General features: G+C 39.2%; 1 protein-coding gene across 5 annotated transcripts in view; it reads left to right on the forward strand.

The window, feature by feature from the left end:
• Positions 1–19,363, forward strand: part of SPECC1 (sperm antigen with calponin homology and coiled-coil domains 1) — a 336,370-nt gene that overhangs the window by 114,378 nt on the left and 202,629 nt on the right. The gene's annotated exons all lie outside the window — the stretch shown is intronic.

The following is a 19,363-nucleotide window of genomic DNA, read 5'->3' on the forward strand; positions in this document are numbered from 1 at the left end:
AGAGCGGAGACAGGTGCCACAGACACAGCCCAGAGCTCATTGCAGGTCCTGGGAGAGGGAAGTATTAGATGGCTGTCTGCACTGCCTATACCGGGAGGAGCAGAGAGGTACAGTGAGTTGAGCATTCCTGATGGAGGGATTGGTATGCATTGTGCCTGAACCCTGTCACCTGGGCAGAGATGGAGTGCAGAGGTGCAGTCATGGTTGTCTGGTGGCTGCTGCTATCGGGCAGAAGAACAAAGCCCCAGAGCCCAGCTGCCTCCTTTCACCTGCCCAGAGCTATTAGCGGGCCCCAGGAGGAACTATACCAGCAGTGAGTGTTGAGCTACAGAGTATGTTATCTGCAGCCCTGAGAACTGGAGAGGCAGAAGCAGAAGTGTTTTACTCTGAGCAGCACATACATGCTGTGGCTGATTGCAATGATTGGGTGAAAATACAAAGGGGAAGCAGCTGAGGTCCTGTAGCCACCATTACTGGGAGGAGAACAAATCCACAAATGCACCAACAAGCATCTCACAACTCACCCCATCCCCACCCATAGCACTAGAATTTCACAGTCTTGGAGCCACATTGCCCACCACATCCCCTGCACAGGTGGAGCTCTGAAACAGGCGAGCTGTCCCACTCCCAGGGCAATACAGTTCATTTTCTTCCATCTCGAAGAGATCCAGGAAGCCTGAGCAGTGCAAGGAAAACAAAAACTTGTGCTTTGGTGCCACCTACTGGAAAACAAAAGAAAGATTTCTCCTTATCAAACTACTATATAGAGAAGTGCCACTCTTTAAATAAAAAGAAAAGCACAAATTCCAGTTAAGATGGCAGCACAAGTAAATGTGGTCCTTTAATCCTCCCATAACACATCAAAATTACAACTAAACTACAGAACAACCATCATAGAACTGCCTGAAATCTAGCTGAATGGAAGTCCTACAACTAGGAAATTAAAGAAGCAACATCAACACTGGTAGAAGGGTGGAGATGTGGAATGGCACTGTCCCATACCCACAAGTAGTGGATAAAAATCCGGAGGGATATCTCTGCTGCAGAGTTCCCCGCTGCGGAGCAAGGGATCCCAGCACCACATGAGGACCCCCTCCCATAGTTCCAGTGTCAGGAAGAGATGTCCCCATAATTTATGGCTGTAAACACCAGCAGGGATCGAGGTTGAGGAAGATAAAGGCTTCTGGAGTCCTAAGAAGTTCCTTTTAAAGGGCCTGTGCACAGACTTGGACTCATTCCCTCTGAGTTCCAGTGACATGTACACCAGCCCACAGTGTCCACGGTGTTATGGATGAGATATGAGACAAATTCACGTGGACTACCAAGTCCTGTGGAGGAAAAGGGATGACACGGCTACTCTCTCAAGAGGAGAGCCCCTCAACTCTTGACAGGTTTTTATTGGGTTTCATTTTGCACAGGAATACAGGTAAAACTCATTAATCATTGTCAGGCAGTAAGATCAAACAATAGATAGCATACAAAGAACTATGAGGGCCTATTCTGAGTCAGGGTCTGTTAGCTAAAGGGCTACAAAACTTTGGGAAACAAACTCATTTCCTGCTTAGACCCTTATCATTTAATTGAGAGCATTCTTAGCAAAGCAGGTTTCACAGGATTTTATGTATTCTTTTTCAAGCCTGATCACCTGGGGAACCCGTCCTTTCCAGCACAGGGCTATACCACCCTCTGTCATTGTTTCAAGCTTAAGTCAGGCAGGGGAAGTAAGGCAGCCAAGAGATTAGGAGATTTCTTGCAGACAGAATGAGAATTCAGGCTATGTCAAAGCCGAGGGGCGAGGGTCCATCACCCTCTTTTGCTGTAGCCCCTAAGTCCTTCCTTGGTGCCTCCACATGATCGTGCCTGTCTTAGGTCATTCCCCTCTTGGGGAATCTTACCTGTCATTGGCTAACCGATCAAGCATTGGGGGCCAGTTATGGATGAAGTAAAAGGAGCAGAAGTGGCGCTCCTGCCATGGAGATAAGCTTTGTCTCCTTAGTGGCTTATGGTCCGAAGGTTGCTCACTCAGCCTTAGCCATGAGGGGGTTACAGCTCCTGAAACCAGGCAGGGCAGTTCCCAACATTCTAGTACTGAGGCAACAGCTCAAAAGGCACCAGGGACATACGGGAGGAACTGAATTATCTGGCATCAGGGCAAGAGCTGGAGGGGTGAGGGGTGGAGCACAGCTTTCTGTCAGACAAAAGTGCTGGCAGAGGCCATTGTTCCTTTTCTGAGACCTGTCCCCACACAGAGTTTGCAGGTGGGTGCTATATCTGAATCTCCTGGCAAATACTGCCCCATCCAATTTGTAGGTTCACTCATGCTGTTTCCAGTGACTTTTCCGTACAAATGGCCTATGTTGGCTCATACTTTAGACTTTCCTAAAATCTCTCAGACAAGAAGGATTTGGCCTTAGTATGCCCCATACCTCTCACTAAGTGGACCTCAGCCCAGCATTGGTAGCAACCAGTCTTGGTTCATAGCTTGGTCTCTCCTGGGCACCTCCAAGCCCAGCACAGTAGCAGCCATCAGAAGACTGCTCTGTAGCTCATGCCAGCTTGCCTTGGGAAGAACACAGGTGATGGTAGACCTTGGTTTGCACCTCCCAGAAGGCCACAGAGCCAGTCCACCCAATGGACAGCTTCAGACCAAGTTGAGTGTCACCACTCAACCACTCCCATAGGTGACACACTCAAGGGGAGGACTCAACAGGCACCAGAGCCCTGCTGAAGTAAGTCCTGCTCTGTGGGTTGGGCCCCTGCACAGCTGATATTCCACAGTGGTTGGTGGTCACAACCAGTTCTTGCAGCTGATTGGCCTGGGGGTAAATACCTCTCATTGATGTGCCAACAGCAATTAAGGCTAACTACAACAGGAAGGGATACACAGCCCACACAGAGTGGGGCACATCTGGAGTGCCCAACTTGGGTGATCAGGAAGGCTGTGCCACTGGACCCCACAGGACACCTACTACAAAAGGCTACTCTATCAAGCCTGAGAGACATAGAAGCTCTACCTAACACATAGAAAGAAACACAGGGAGGCTGCCAAATTGAGGAGACAAAGAACATGTCCCAATGAAAGTACAAAACAAAACTCCAGAAAAAGAAATAAGCAAAATAGAGACAAGTAATCTACTAGATGGAAAGTTTAAAACACTGCTTACAAAGATGGTCAGTGAACTTAGTGAGAACTTCAACAGCATAAAAAAGGACATAGATACCAAAAAAAAGAACCAGTCAGAAATGAAAGATACACTAACTGAAATGAAATCATTTACAGGGAATCATCAGTAGAGTAGATGATGTTGAGAATCAAATAAGCAGTTTGGAGTTAGGTAGCAGAAAACATCCAATCAGAACAGCAAAAATAGAAAAGACTCCAAGAAAATGAAGATAGTGTAAGGAGCCTGTGGGATAACATTAAGCATGCCAACATTGGCATCATGGGGGTGTCAGAGGATAGAGAGAGAGCAAGAAATTTTGAAAACCTATTTGAAAAAAATGACAGAAAATGTCTCCAACCTGGTGAAGGAAAATAGACATACAAGTTCAGGAAGCACAAAGAGTCCTGAACAAAATAAACTTAAAGTGGCCCACACCAAGATACTTCATAATTAAAATGGAAATGGTTAAAGACAAAGAAAGAATGTTAAAAGCAGCAAGAGAAAAGCAGAGAGTTACCTAGAAGGGAGCTCCCATAAGAATATCAGCTTATTTCTCAACAGAAACTTTGCAGACCAGAAGGGATTGGCAAGAAATATTCATAATGATGAAAAGCAGGGACCTACAACCAAGATTGCTCTACTGAGCAAAGCTATCATTTGGAATCAAAGGACAGATAGCTTCACAGACCAGAAAAAACTAAAGGAGTTTAGTTTTACTACCAGACCAGTATTATATAAAATGTTAAAGAGTGTTATTTAAGAAGCATAAAAAGATAGAAAATATGAACATTATAATGTCAACAAATACATATCTATCAACAATAGAACCTAAAAAGCAAAATAAATAAACTAGCATAACAAAAACAGACTCATAAATACAGAGAACATTTTGATGGTTGGCAGATGGGAGGGGGGTTGGAGGGACAGGGAAATGGGTAGGAAAGGTGAAAGGATTAAGATGTACAAATTTTTGCTTGTTACAGAATAGTTATAAGGATGTGAGGTACAGCATAGGGGGATATACAGTATTTTTTTTTACTATCAGACAGACTCCCCCCCCCCAAATTTGGGAGGAAAATGGGGGCACGTCTTATAGTCTGAATGTAGCTTACCTGGCTTGCTGTTGGGGGGTGGGGAGCAGGGTCACAGGTTATTAAATATTTTACCATATTTTTTTGCTTCAAAAATTTTTTTCCTATTTTCCTCCTCTAAAACCTAGGTGTGTCTTATAGTCCTAAAATATGGTAGTCAATAATAATCTAATATCTATTTATGGTGTCAGATAGGTACAAGATTTACACTTGAAACTAATTTAATATTGTATCTCAACTGTAATCGAAAAATAAAAATGATTTAAGTAAATAATGTGTGTTTTAAAAAAGTAGATTTCATTTCCATAGATGCCTAGGCAAAGAAGGATTCCATCAATTACCCTGAATAACCAAGTTAATGAGGCAACTCAGAAAGAAAATTTAAAATCTCCAGAAAATAAACTTAAAGACATGGAAACATGTGATTTAAATGACAGGGAATTCAAGGTTGCAGTTCTGAAGAAATTCAACAAGCTGTAAGGAAATATATGTACACAGTTTAATGAAGTCAGATATAAAATCAATGAACAAAAGGAATACTTTACCAAAGAGATTGAAACTTTTAAAAAGAACCACATAGAAATTTTAGAGATGAAAACCTCAATAAAAAAAAATAAAGAGTGAACTAGCATGCCAAGGTAATAGAGCTCATGAGATGCAGGAAAGAATTAGTGATATTGAAGGTAGAAATCTAGAAACGATGCATGTGGGAGAAGAGACTTTAGAGTTTAAAAAAAATGAAATAACTTTACGAGAACTCTCTGACTCCATCAGAAAGAGCAATAAGAATAATGGGTCTACCAGAAGAAGAGCAGGAGAAGGTATTAGAACTGATTCAAACAAATTGTTGATGAGAACTTCCCAAACCTATGGAAGGAGCTAGATCCTTTAATCTGAGAAGCAACCAGAACACCTAATTATCCAAATCCAAAAAGGCCATCTCTAAAGCACATTATACCAAAACTTTCAAAAATTAATGACAAAGAATTCTCAAGGCAGCTAGGAAAAAGATGAAGGAAACCCCATAGATTATTATCAAAATTTTTCAGCAGAAACCCTACAAGCTAGGAATCATATATTCAAACTATTGAAAGAGAGAAATTACCAGCCAAAAATAATATATCCAGCAAAGTCATCCTTTAGATATGAAGGAGAAATAAAGACTTTTCCACACAGATAAAGGCTGAGGAAATTTAGAACTACAAGACCTCCATTAGATGAAATACTGAAGGGGGCTATTATAACTGAAACAAAAGACAAAAGGACACAAAATTGTGAGTAAAATGACAGACAGAAGCTGGATATTGCAGTCCTTGTTTAGAACAAGGTATTATATGCTTAAATATAACATAAGGGTTAAAGTAGGTAAGAACATTTTTTAAAAGAGAAGAAAAGAGCTACTGCAACTCAGAAACAAATTCAGCATACACAGGGATACTTGGTGATGGAAACATAAAAGGGAAAGGGTAAAGCTCTAAATTTGCAAAGAGGAATGGAGATAAGATGCATTCAGAACAAAAAAAGAACTACTGAATATATGAAACTTTCTTTTGCATAAACCTAACCACGCATCAAAAAATCCAGAACTGAGACACATAATATCACAAAAGAAAGGGGAAAAAATCATAGGATACCACCAAATTAAAAAGACAGAAAAGGGAGAATAACAATGAAGACACATAGCTACCAGAAAAAAAAAGATAAATTGACTATAGGAAGTCCTCATACATCAATAATCACCATAAATGTAAATGGACTGAACTCAGCAACTGAAAGGGACAGAGTAGCAGACTGGATCAGAAAACAAAACCCAATCACACACTGCTTTCAGGAAACACATCTCAGCTGCAGGAACAGATAGATACTCAAAGTGAAGGGGTGGAAAATGATTCTCCAAGCAGATGGCATCCAGAGAAGAGTAGGTGTAGCCATACTTATATCTGACAAAATAAATTCCAAGATAAAAAAGGTAATAAGAGATGAAGGTGGACATTTTATAATGATAAAGGGGACAATACATCAAGAAGACAGAAGAGTTCTCAATACATATGCACCCAATAAGGGAGCACTAAAATATATAATGCAACTACTACCAGAACTAAAGGGGAAAAAAAAACACAATTAGGTATGTTTTTCTCATGTGTTGACAAGCCATCCACAGTGTTCCGTGCTCATTGCCAACCGGGGGAAGCTGTGAACACCAGGATACACGAAGGAGATTACACCACTGAATCTCACAAATATTCTACCACAGAAGTTCACACCATAATTACAGGGAATCAGAACAGATCAAATTAACAAACAAGAAGAAAAAAGAAGAAACCCACGAACAATGAGAAAACAAAGGAACAACCCCCAATTGAAGGGAAACGAGGAAGCCTCAGGAAAAATGCTAAATGAAATAGAGGCAACTCAACTATCAGATAGTGAGTTCAAAACAATGATTACCAGGAAGTTCAATGAACTCACATTGAGCATTCAGAAATTAGAGGGAAACTACATCAATCTCACTGCAAACTATATAAACATGAAAAAGGAAATAGAAACTCTCAACAAAGGTCAAGAGGAAATGAAGAATACAATTTCTAAACTGAAGAACACAGTAGAAGGAATGAAAAGCAAGATCGATGAAGCAGAAGATCGGATCAGTGAGCTGGAGGACAAAGTAGAAAACAACATCCAGAAAGAGCAAGAAAAGGAAAAGAGGCTCAGAAAGAATGAAGAGGGATTAAGAGAAATGCAAGACAACATGAAACGTAATAATATCCATATAATAGGGATACCAGAAGGAGAAGAAGAAGAGCAAGGGATCGAAAACCTAGTTGAACAAGTAATGAAGGAGAACTTCCCTAATTTGATGAGAGAAAAAGTCACACAAATCCAGGAAACACAGAGAGTCCCAATCAAGAGGAACCCAAAGAGGCCCACCTCAAGACACATCATAATTAAAATAGCAAAATTTCAAGACAAAGAGAGAATCTTAAAGGCAGCAAGGGAGAAAAAGGAAGTAACATACAAGGGAGCCCCAATAAGGCTAACAGCTGACTTCTCAATGCAAACACTTCAAGCCAGAAGAGAATGGCAAGAAATACTCCAGGTAATGAGAACCAGAGGTCTGCAACCAAGGCTACTATATCCAGCAAGGCTCTCGATCAAGATAGAAGGCCAAATAAGAAGCTTCCCAGACAAAAGAAGTCTAAAAGAATACACCTCGACCAAACCAGCTCTGCAAGAGATCCTAAAGGGACTGCTTTAAGGAAGGGAAGGAAAAGATCGAGAGAGAGAGAGAGAGAGAGAGAGAGAGAGAAGAACACACGTACATAAAAGAAAATGAATAAGTACCTATCAATAATAACCTTAAACGTAAATAGATTAAATGCTCCAATCAAAAGACACAGAATAGCTGAATGGATAAGAAAAAATGACCCACATATCTGCTGTTTACAAGAGACCTGCCTCAGGATAAAAGACCTACACAGGCTGAAAGTGAAGGGCTGGAAACAAATCTTCCAAGCAAATGGACAGGAAAAAAAAGCCAGGGTAGCAATACTCATATCAGACAAAATAAACTTCCAAAAAAGGACCATAAAGAGAGACCCAGAAGGTCACTTCATAATACTCAAAGGAAGAATCCATCAAGAAGACATAAATATTGTAAATATATATGCACCCAACATAGGAGCACCCAAATAATAAAAAAAAATCTTAGAGGACTTCAAGAAAGATATGGACAGCAACACAATTATAGTGGGAGATTTTAACACCCCACTATCAAAAATGGACAGATCTTTTAAACAAAATATCAACAAAGATATTGTGGCATTGAACAATACCCTTGATGAAATGGACTTTACTGATATATACCGAGCCCTCCATCCAAAAGAAGCTAAATATACATTCTTTTCAAATGTACACGGAACATTCTCAAAGATAGACCACATGATAGGACACAAAACAAGCCTCAAGAATTTCAAGAAAATTGAAATCATACCAAGCATTTTCTCAGACCACAAGGGACTGAAGCTAGAAACCAACCCGAAGGGAAAAAACCAAAAACACTCAAAATCATGGAGATTAAATAGCATGCTATTAAACAATGAATGGGTCAAGAATGATATTAGGGAAGAAATCAAAAGGTTTCTGGAAACAAATGAAAACAAACTCACAACAACCCAAAACTTATGGGACACAGCCAAGGCAGTCCTGAGAGGGAAGTTCATAGCGATACAGACCCACCTAAAAAGGTTAGAAACATTCCAAACACACAACCTAACCCTACGTCTACAAGAACTCGAGGAACAACAACAAAGGCAACCCAGAGCAAGCAGAAGGAAGGAAATAACCAAGATCAGAGCAGAATTAAATGACATAGAGACTAAGCACAATTCTAAGGATCAATGAATCCAAGAGCTGGTTCTTTGAAAAGATAAACAAAATCGGCAAGCCTTTAAGAAGACTCATCAAGAAAAAAAGAGAGAAGACCCAAATAAACACAATCAGAAATGAAAGAGGAGAGATTACAATAGATACCACAGAAATACAAAGGATTGTAAGAAATTACTACAAAGAACTGTATGCCAAGAAATTTGAAAACCTAGGTGAAATGGACAAATTTCTAGAAAAAATATAATCTTCCAAAACTCAATGAAAAAGAAGTAGAAAGCCTGAGCAGACCAATAACAACAAAAGAAATTGAAGCAGTAATCAAAAAACTCCCAACGCACAAAAGCCCTGGACCAGATGGTTTCACAGGAGAATTCTACAAAGCATTTAAGGAAGAGCTAACCCCTATCCTTCACAGACTATTCCAAAAAATCCAAAAAGATGGGAGTCTCCCAAACTCTTTTTATGAGGCCAACATCATCCTAATTCCAAAACCAGATAAAGACACAACAAAGAAAGAAAACTTCAGGCCAATATCACTGATGAACATTGACACTAAAATTCTCAACAAAATATTGGCAAACTGCATCCAACAATGCAGTAAAAAGATCATACACCATGACAAAGTGGGATTCATTCCAGGGATGCAAGGATGGCTCAATATTCGCAAGTCAGTAAATGTAATACATCACATAAACAAAAGCAAAGACAAAAACCACATGATAATATCAATTGATGCAGAAAAGGCATTTGACAAGGTACAGCACCCATTCATGATAAAAACACTCGGCAAGGTGGGAATAGAGGGAGCACTCCTCAACCTAATAAGGGCCATATATAAGAGACCTACAGCCAACATCATACTCAATGGGCAAAAATTAAAATCTTTTCCACTAAGATCAGGAATAAGACAAGGCTGTCCACTTTCACCACTTCTGTTCAATATAGTACTGGAAATTTTAGCCACAGCAATCAGACAAGAAAAAGAAATAAAAGGCATCCAAATCGGAAAGGAGGAAACAAAACTGTCACTGTTTGCAGATGACATGATAGTATACATAGAAAATCCTATAGACTCTACCCAAAAAACTGCTTGACCTAATAAATGAATTTGGCAAAACAGCGGGATACAAAGTCAATATCCAGAAATCAAAGGCATTTCTGTATACCAACAATGAAACAGCAGAAGCAGAAATCAAGGAAAAAAATCCCATTTCAAATAGCAAAAAAGAAAAAATAAAATATCTGGGAATAAACCTAACCAAAGAGGTAAAAGACCTGTATTCAGAAAACTATATAACACTCAGGAAAGAAATCAAGGAAGACACAAACAAATGGAAACATATACCGTGTTCATGGATTGGAAGAATTGATATCATCAAAATGTCCATACTACCCAAAGCAATTTACACATTCAATGCAATTCCTATTAAAGTACCAATGGCATATTTCACAGACATAGAACAAACACTTCAAAAATTTATATGGAATTATAAACGACCCCGAATAGCTGTGGCAATTTTGAGAAAGAAGAGTAAAGTAGGAGGGATCACAATACCTGACACTAAACTATACTACAAGGCCACTGTAATCAAAACAGCCTGGTACTGGCATAAAAACAGGCACATAGACCAATGGAACAGAACAGAGAGCCCAGAAATAATCCCAAGTCTCTATGGTCAATTAATATTTGACAAAGGAGGCAGCAACATAAAATGGAATAAAAATAGCCTCTTCAACAAATGGTGTTGGGAGAACTGGACAGCCACATGCAAAAAAGTGAAACTTGAGCACCAACTTACACCATATACAAAATAAATTCAAGGTGGACAAAAGACTTAAATATAAAACGTGACACCATTAAAGTCCTAGAGGAGAACGTAGGTAGGAAAATCTCATATATTTCACGAAGAAACTTTTTTACTGACTTGCCCCCTAGAGCAAGGGACATAAAGGAAAGAATAAACAAATGGGACCTCATCAAAATTAAAAGCTTCTGCACAGCCAAAGAAAACAGTATCAAAATTAAAAGAGAACCAACTGTATGGGAAAACATATTTGCCAATGATACCTCAGACAAGGGTTTAATCTCCAAAATATATAAAGAACTTACAAGACTGCACTCTAAGAAGACAAGGAATCCAATTAAAAAGTGGGCAAAGGACTTGAACAGACACTTCTACAAGGAGGACATACAGAAAATCCAAAGACACATGAAATGATGTTCAATATCGCTAGCTATCAGAGAGATGCAAATTAAAACCACAATGAGATACCACTTCACACCAGACAGAATGGCCATCATAAACAAAGCAACAAACAACAAGTGTTGGAGAGGTTGTGGAGAAAAGGGATCCCTAGTGCACTGCTGGTGGGACTGCAGACTGGTACAACCACTATGGAAAGCAGTATGGAACTTCCTCAGAAAACTAAAAATCGATCTGCCTTTTGACCCTGCAATTCCACTGTTGGGACTCTATCCTAAGAATACTAAAACACCAATTCAAAAGAACCTATGCATTCCAATGTTCATAGCAGCACAATTTACAATAGCTAGATGCTGGAAGCAACCAAGATGCCCATCAGTAAATGAATGGATCAAAAAACTATGGTACATTTACACAATAGAATTCTACGCAGCAGAAAGAAAGAAGGAGCTCCTACCCTTTACAACAGCGTGGATGGAGCTGGAAAACATAATGCTAAGCGAAACAAGCCAGGCAGTGAAAGACAAATACCATATGATCTCACCTTTAACAGGAACCTAAATAACAAATCAAAGAAACAAGCAAAATATAACCAAAGACACTGAAATAGAGGCCAGGCTGACAGTGCCCACAGAAGAGAGTAGAGGGAATTTAAGGGGGACAGTGGGAAGGGTTCATAGGAACAAACTTAAAGGACACATGGTCATAAACTAAGGGGAGGGTGGTAATGGGAGGGAAGTGGGGAGGGGTGGGAGGGGGGACTGGATTGGGAGTAAAAAGGAGAAAACTGTATTTGAACAATGATTAAAAAAAAATTATAGTAGGGGGCCTAAATACTCCCATTGACAGCTATGGATAGATCATCCAAACAGAAAATCAATAAGGAAATAATCAGCCTTAAATGACACATTAGACCAAATGAACATAATTGACATTTACAGAGCCTTTCATTCCAGAACACCAGCTTATGCATTCTTATTCAGTGCACATGAACATTCCCAAAGGTAGACCATATGCTGAGACACAAAACAAGTCTCAATAAGTCTAAGAAGATTTAAATCATTCCAAGCATATTCTACAACCACAATGCTTTGAAATTGGAAATCAACTGCCAAAAAAAATGAGAAAAACAACAAATATGTGGAGATTAAACAACATGCTACTAAATAATGGCTGGGTCAGAGAAGAAATAAAAGAAGAGGTCAAAATATACATGAAGACAAATGAGAATGACAACATGACATATGAAAGCTTTCTGGATTCAGCAAAAACAGTAATAAGAGGGACGTTTATATCATTATAGGCCAATTCCAAGAAATAAGAAAAATCCCAAATAAACAACCTAACATTACACCTTAAAGAACTCAAAAAATTAAAAAAAAAAAACAAAAGCAATCCAAAGCCAGCAGGAGAAAGGAAATAATAAATCAGAGCAGAATTGAATACAATAGAGACCAAAAAGACAATAGAAAAATTAATGCAACAAAGAGCTGATTCTTTGAAAAGACTAATAAATTTGACAAACCCCTGCTAGATTCACTAAGGAAAAAAGAGAAAAGACTCATATAAACAAAAGCAGAAATGAAAGAGGAAAAATAATCACAGACATAACAGAAATACAAAGGATCATACTAGAATATGAGTATGTGCCAACAAATTCAATAACCTAGAAGAAATGGACAAGTTCTTAGAAATATGTAACCTTCCTAGACTGAATCATGAAGAACTGGAAAATCTAAATAGACTGATAAATAGTAAGGAAATTGAAACAACTATCAAAAACCTACAATAAAGTCAAAGTCCAGGACCAGATGGCTTCTAGTGAATTCTTTCAAGCATTCAAAGAAGATTTAATACCTATCCTTCCCAAACTCTCCCAAAAAAAATTAAAGAAGAGGCAATACTTTTTAACATAGTTTATAAGGCCAACGTTACCTTGATAACAAAATCTGGCAAAAATAACACACACAAAAAAAGAACTGCAGACCAGTGCCTCTAATGATTACAGATGTAAATACCCCAAACAAAATACTAGCAACTCAAATACAACAATACATTAGAAAGAAAATATATCACAGTCAAGTAGGGTTCATTCCAGGGGCACAAGGATGGTTCAATATATGCAAATTGATCAATGTGATACACCATACTAACAAAACAGGGTAAAAATCATATGATCATATCAATAAATACAGAAAAAACATCTGACAAGATATAACATACACTTATGATTAAAACATTGAAAAAATGGGTATCGAAGGAAAGTACCTCAACATAATACGGGCCATATATGACAAACCCTCAGCTAGTAACATACTCAATGAAGAAAAACTGAAGCTTTTCCTTCAAGATCAGGAACAAGACAAGGATGCCCAATCTCACCACTGTTGTTCAACATAGTACTGGAAATCCTAGCCAGATCAGTCAGACAAGAGAAAGAAGTAAAAGGCATCCAAATTAGAAATGAAGAGACAAAATTGTCACTTTTTGAAGATGATATGTTTCTTTATATAGAAAACCCTAAAGACTATCAAAAAAGAAAAAACTATTAGAAACAAAAAATACAGTAAAATTGCAAAGTCAATGTACAAAAATCCACTGCATTCCTATATACTAACAATGAAATTTCAGAAAAAGAACTTTAAAAAATTCCTTTTGCCATTGCAACAACACCACCAACAAAAAAAAAAACCTAGGAATAAACTTAACAAAGAACCTACACACTGAAAATCAAAAGATATTATTAATGAAAATTGAAGAAGACACAATGAAATGAAGATATTCTGTGTCCATGGATTGCAAGAATCAATGTAGTTAAAATGGCCATATTACCTAAAGCAATGTAGAGTTTTAATGCAATCCCCATCAAAATCCCAATGATATTTTTTCAAGAAATAGAACAAAAAACGCTTTAAATTTGTATGGTGCCACAAAAAATCCCTAATAGCCAAAACAACCCTGAGAAAAAAAGAAAAACGTCAGAGGTATCACCCTCTCTGACTTAAATTATACTACAAATCCACAATAATAAAAAAAAGCATGGTATTGGCAGAAAAACACACTGAGGCCAATGGAACAGAATCGAGAGTTCAGAAATAAAGCCACATTTATATGGGCAGACTATTTTCAAAAAAGGAGCCAAAAACACACAATGGTGAAAAGAAGGCCTTTTAAAAAAATGGTGCTGGGAAAATTGGAAAGCCACATGCAAAAGAATGAAATTAGACTGCTGTTTGTCCCCATATACAAAAATTAACTGAAAGTAGATCAAAAACCTAAATACAAGATCTGAAAAAATAAGTTATATAAGGAGATGGACACATAGGTAGATACACCTCACCTCATTGCACAACCATGAGAAGGAACACATCTAACTTAAAAATGAGAAACACCCAGAACTGTACAGAAGTCTGACAACCAAGGATTTAAAGAAGTGATCTAAATTCATCCAGATGGGTAAGAGGGGCAGAGACTGGGAGTCGGGTGGACAGGACTTGGTGTGGCAGCAGTCAGCCAATGTTGGAGAGGCAGCAAGGCAGCTGGCAAAATGGGCAGTTCCCATTTGTGTATGGTGGATAAAAATCAGGGAGACAAAACAACCAGAACTGACAGAAAATTGAACTGTAAGGAAGTCCAACAACCAAGGACTTAAAGTAGACACATTTCATCCAGACCGGTAGGAGGGGAGGAGTCAGGTGGCCGGGCAGAAAGGGTTCACAGCAAAAAAAGCAGGGGCTTGTGGACCCCAGGTGCACAAAGCAGCAGCTGACAAACCCAGGGCACGCAAGATTGCAGCAGGTGGACTCTGGGCATGCAGGAGGTGGCTGGCAGACCCCTTGCATGGGGTGGCAGCAAGCAGTCCCAATGAGTCATGCAAGGCAGCTGGCTGACCAGGAAGTCACACATTTGCGTGCAGATAAACCAGGCAAAACTGGGGAGCGAAAGAGAATGCACAATCCATGGTCCCAGTGTGGGGAAATAAAGCCTCAAAACACCAATTGAAAACACCTGGGGGGCTGAGGTGCCAGGAGAGACTCCAAGCCTCACAGGCGAGTTTATTGGAGAGATCCACAGGGTCCTAGAAAGTACACAAGTCCACCCACATGAGAATCAGCACCAGAAGGGCCCAGTTTGCTTGGGAGAAGCGGTGGAAGGGACTGAAATCCAGCAGAGAGTGGAGCAAGCACCATTGTTCCCTCTATGACCCCTGCCCCATATACAGTGCCACACCCCAGAGACTGGGTTGACCCAGCCTGGTGAACACCTAAGGCTTTGCCCCTCACTACCTCACTAGTAACAGGCACCCAAATGAAAGAACAGATCAAAACTCCAGAAAAAATACAACTAAGCAATGAAGAGATAGCCAACCTACCAGATGCACAGTTCAAAGCACTGGTCATCAGGATACTCACACAATTGGTTGATTTTGGTCACAAATTAGATGAAAAATGAAGGCTACACTGAGTGAAATAAAGGAAAACGCACAGGGAACCAATAATGATGGGTAGGAAACTGGGACTCAAATCAACAGTGTGGACCAGAAGGCAGAAAGAAACATCCAATCAGTAAAGTATGAAGAAACAAGAATTCAAAAAAATGAGGAGAGGCTTAGGAACCTCCAGGACATCTTTAAACATGCCAACATCCGAATTATAGGGGAACCAGAAGGGGGAAAAGGTAGAGCAACAAGAGGAAAAATTATTTGAACAAATAATGGAGAACTTCCCCAATCTAGTGAAGGAAATAGACTTCCAGGAAGTCCAGGAAGCTCAGAGAGTCTCAAAGAAGTTGGACCCAAGGAGGAACACACCAAGGCACATCATAATTTCATTAGTCAAGATTAAAATGAAGGAGAGAATCCTAGAAGCAGCAAGAGATAAGGGGACAGTAACCTACAAAGGACTTGCCATCGGACTGTGAGCTGATTTCTCAAAAGAGACATTGCAGGCAAGAAGGGACTGGAAAGAAGTATTCCAAGGCATGAAAGGCAAGGACCTACATCCCAAATTGCTCTATCTAGCAAAGCTTTCATTGACAATGGAAGGGCAGATAAAGTGCTTCTCAGATATGCTCAAGTTAAAGGAGTTCATCATCACCAAGCCTTTATTACATGAAATGTTAAAGGGATTTATCTAAGAAAAAGAAAATAAAAAACATGTATAGTAAAATGACAGCAAACTCACAAGTATCAACCACACCTAAAACAAAAACAAAAACAAAAAAACTAGGCAAACAACTAGAACAGGAACAGAACCACAGAAATGGAGATTACATGGAGGGTTAGCAACAGGGGAGTGGGAGAGGAGAGAAGGGGAAAAGGTACAGAGAATAAGTAGCATAGATGGTAGGTAGGAAATAGACAGGGGGAGGGCAAGAATAGTATGGGAAATGTAGAAGCTAAAGAACTTATGACACATGGACATGAACTGAAGGGAATGTGGGTGGAAGAGAGTGTGCAGGGTGGAGGGGAGTGAAGGGGGGAAACAGGACAAGTGTAATAGCATAATCAATGAAACATTTTTAAAAAATATCAGGGAGACACCTTGTGAGTGGGTAAGCTCAGCCCTAGGCCAGACTGTACAACCCAGGGCTCCAGCGACAGGGAAAAAGAAAGCTGCATAACCTCTGGTTGTAAACCCAGTGGGTGTTGGGGCAGCAGAAGAAACTGTGAGTTTCTCAGGAGAGCCCTGAACAAATGCAAACCCACTCACCCTGAGAACCACAACCAGGACAGCAGCTAGAGTAGTGCCAGTCACATATGAGAAGTGGGTGAAGTGACTGAAAATGGGATAAAGGCCAGGCAAGCCTCCAGAAGTCAGCCAGTAGCAGCATTGTCCCCTCTTGGACCCTTCCCCCACACACAGAGCCACAGTATCGCCACCCTGGGGAATACCCAAGGCCCCTGTCCTAACAGGTATCCTAAAATGGAATCAAAGTGGCTCTACCTAGTACACAGACACAGGGAGACTGCCAAAATCAGGAGACACATATGGCCCAAATAAAGGAACTGAGCAGAACCCCAGAAAAAGAACTAAGTGATGTAGAGATAGCCAACTTACCAGACAGAGTTCAAAACACTAGTGGTCAGAATGCTCAAAGATCTCATTGAATATGGCAAAAGTATAAGGGAAGAAATTAAGGCTCTACTAAGAGAAGTAAAGAAAAATCCACAGGAAACCAACAGTGAAGGGAAAGAAGCCACAATTCAAATCAATGATTTGGAACATAGGAAGAAATAAACATTCAACCAGAACAAAATGAAGAAACAAGAATTTAGAATAATGAGAGTTTGAGAAGACTCTGGGACATCTCCAAAAGGGCCAACATGCAAATTATAGGGATGCCAGAAAGATAAGAGGAAGAGCAAGAAGTTGAAGCCTTATTTGAAAAAACAATGAAAGAAAACTTCCCTAATTTGGCAAAGGAAATAGACGTACAAGTGCAGGAAGCACAGAGAGTCCCAAACAAGTTGGATCCAAAGAGGTCCAAACCAAGACACATCATAATTAAAATGCCAAAATTTAAAGATAAAGAGAGAATTTTAAAAGCAGCAAGAGAAAGGCAGAGTTACTTACAAAGGAGTTTCCATAAGACCATCAGCTGATTTCTCAAAAGAAACTTTACAGGCAAGAAGGAACTAGCAAGAAGTATAAAAGGGATGAAAAGCAAGGATCTACAACCAAGATTACTCTATCCAGCAAAATTACCATTTAGAATGGAAGGGCAGATAAAGTGCTTCCTGGACAAGGTAAAGCTAAAGAAGTTCATCATTATCAGGCCAGTACTACATGACATGTTAAAGGGACTTATTTAAGAAAAAGAAGAAGATCAAAACTATGAATAGTGAAATGACAACAAACTTACAACTATCAACTGAACCTAAAAAAAAAACAACAAAAAACTAAACAAACCACTAGAACAGGAACAGAATCATAGAAATGGAGATTATATGGAGCGTTATCAGCTGGGAGGGAGAAGGGAGAGAATAGGGGAAAAGGTACAGGGATTTAGAAGAATAATTGGTAGGTGCAGAATAGACAGGGGGAGGTTAAGAACACTATAGGCAATGGAGAAGCCAAAGAATTCACATGCGCAACCCATGGACATGAACTATGGTGGGGGGGTGTCGCAGGAGAGAAAGGGGAAACCAGGCAGAGGGGGACAAAGGGGAAAAATCTGGGACAATTGTAAAGCATAATCAATAAAATATACTTAAAATAATAAGTTACACAGAAGAAAACATAGATAATAAACTTAGGGACCTTGATCTTTGAGAGAATTTTATGAATTTGACCTCAAAGGCAAGGCAAGGGAAGTAAAAGCAAAAATAAATAAATGGGACTAATCAAAGTAAAAAGATTCTGCACAGCAAAAGAAACCATCACTAAAGCAAAAATGCAACCTGCTGAGTGGCAGAAGATATATGCAAACAACATCTTCAATAACTTGTTCATATCTGATATAAAGAACTCATGCAACTCAACAACAAAAATCCAATTTGAACAATGGGCAGAGGTCCTGAACAGACACTTCTCTGAAGAAGACATACAAATGACCAACAGATATATGAAAAGATGCTCAACTTTACTAGCTATGAGGGAAATTCAAATCAAAACTACAATAGAATACCATCTCACACATGTCAGAATAGCCGTTATCAACAAAACAAGTCATAACAAGGGTTGGAGAGAATGTGGAGAAAAAGTAACCTTCATTCACTCCTGGTGGAAAGGTAAATTGGTACAGCCACCATGCAAAACACTATGAAGGCTCCTCAAAAAGTAAGTATAGAATTACGGCATGACCCAGCAACCCCTCTTCTGTGTATCTACCAAAACATTTTAAAGACATTTATTTATAAAGATATATGCACCCCTGTGCTCACTGCAGCATCATTCGTGGTGGCCAAGACATGGAAACAACTGAATGACCTTTGAGAAAGCATTGGATGAAAAGGTGTGATAGATACACACAATGGAATGCTACTCAGCCATCAGCTCATGCTACTCTGTAGTAGGTGCCACCACTTCTGCGAATGTGCAGTAGTGTTAGGTACTCATTTTAATATTGGGTCACATTTTCCTTTATATTACTTGCATGAAAAACAGGGAAATGAAAGAAATGACTTTGTGCTATAAAGAGCTTCCAATTGGATGCTCACTGGACTTACATTCAATCTCTCAAGATTCAACTGTAAAGAAAAAGAATATAATTAAAGAAAATGAGAAAAATGCTAGCAATATGTAGTTGATTTCCTCTTAAAAGGAACATGTAATTATAAATTATGTATAGACTCTTAGGGGACAGAATTCTCTTTATGGTTTAAGACCTTCCCTCAAGTCTTAGTTTTTGAACTTTTGATTCTGTGACAAGTTTTCTATAATACATGATATATGGTATTATCTGTGGTTTCTTTCAATTGTATTAATTTTTAGAAGGATCTTCTCATGAAATTGTAATACAGTATTGTGGTTTTAACCTCACCATAATTAAACCTGCAATCAGCTTGTATTGCACA

This window comes from Phyllostomus hastatus, unplaced genomic scaffold, assembly GCF_019186645.2.
Source record: "Phyllostomus hastatus isolate PE091 unplaced genomic scaffold, TTU_PhHast_1.1 phas_scaffold_55, whole genome shotgun sequence".
In the NCBI taxonomy this organism is placed as follows: domain Eukaryota; kingdom Metazoa; phylum Chordata; class Mammalia; order Chiroptera; family Phyllostomidae; genus Phyllostomus; species Phyllostomus hastatus.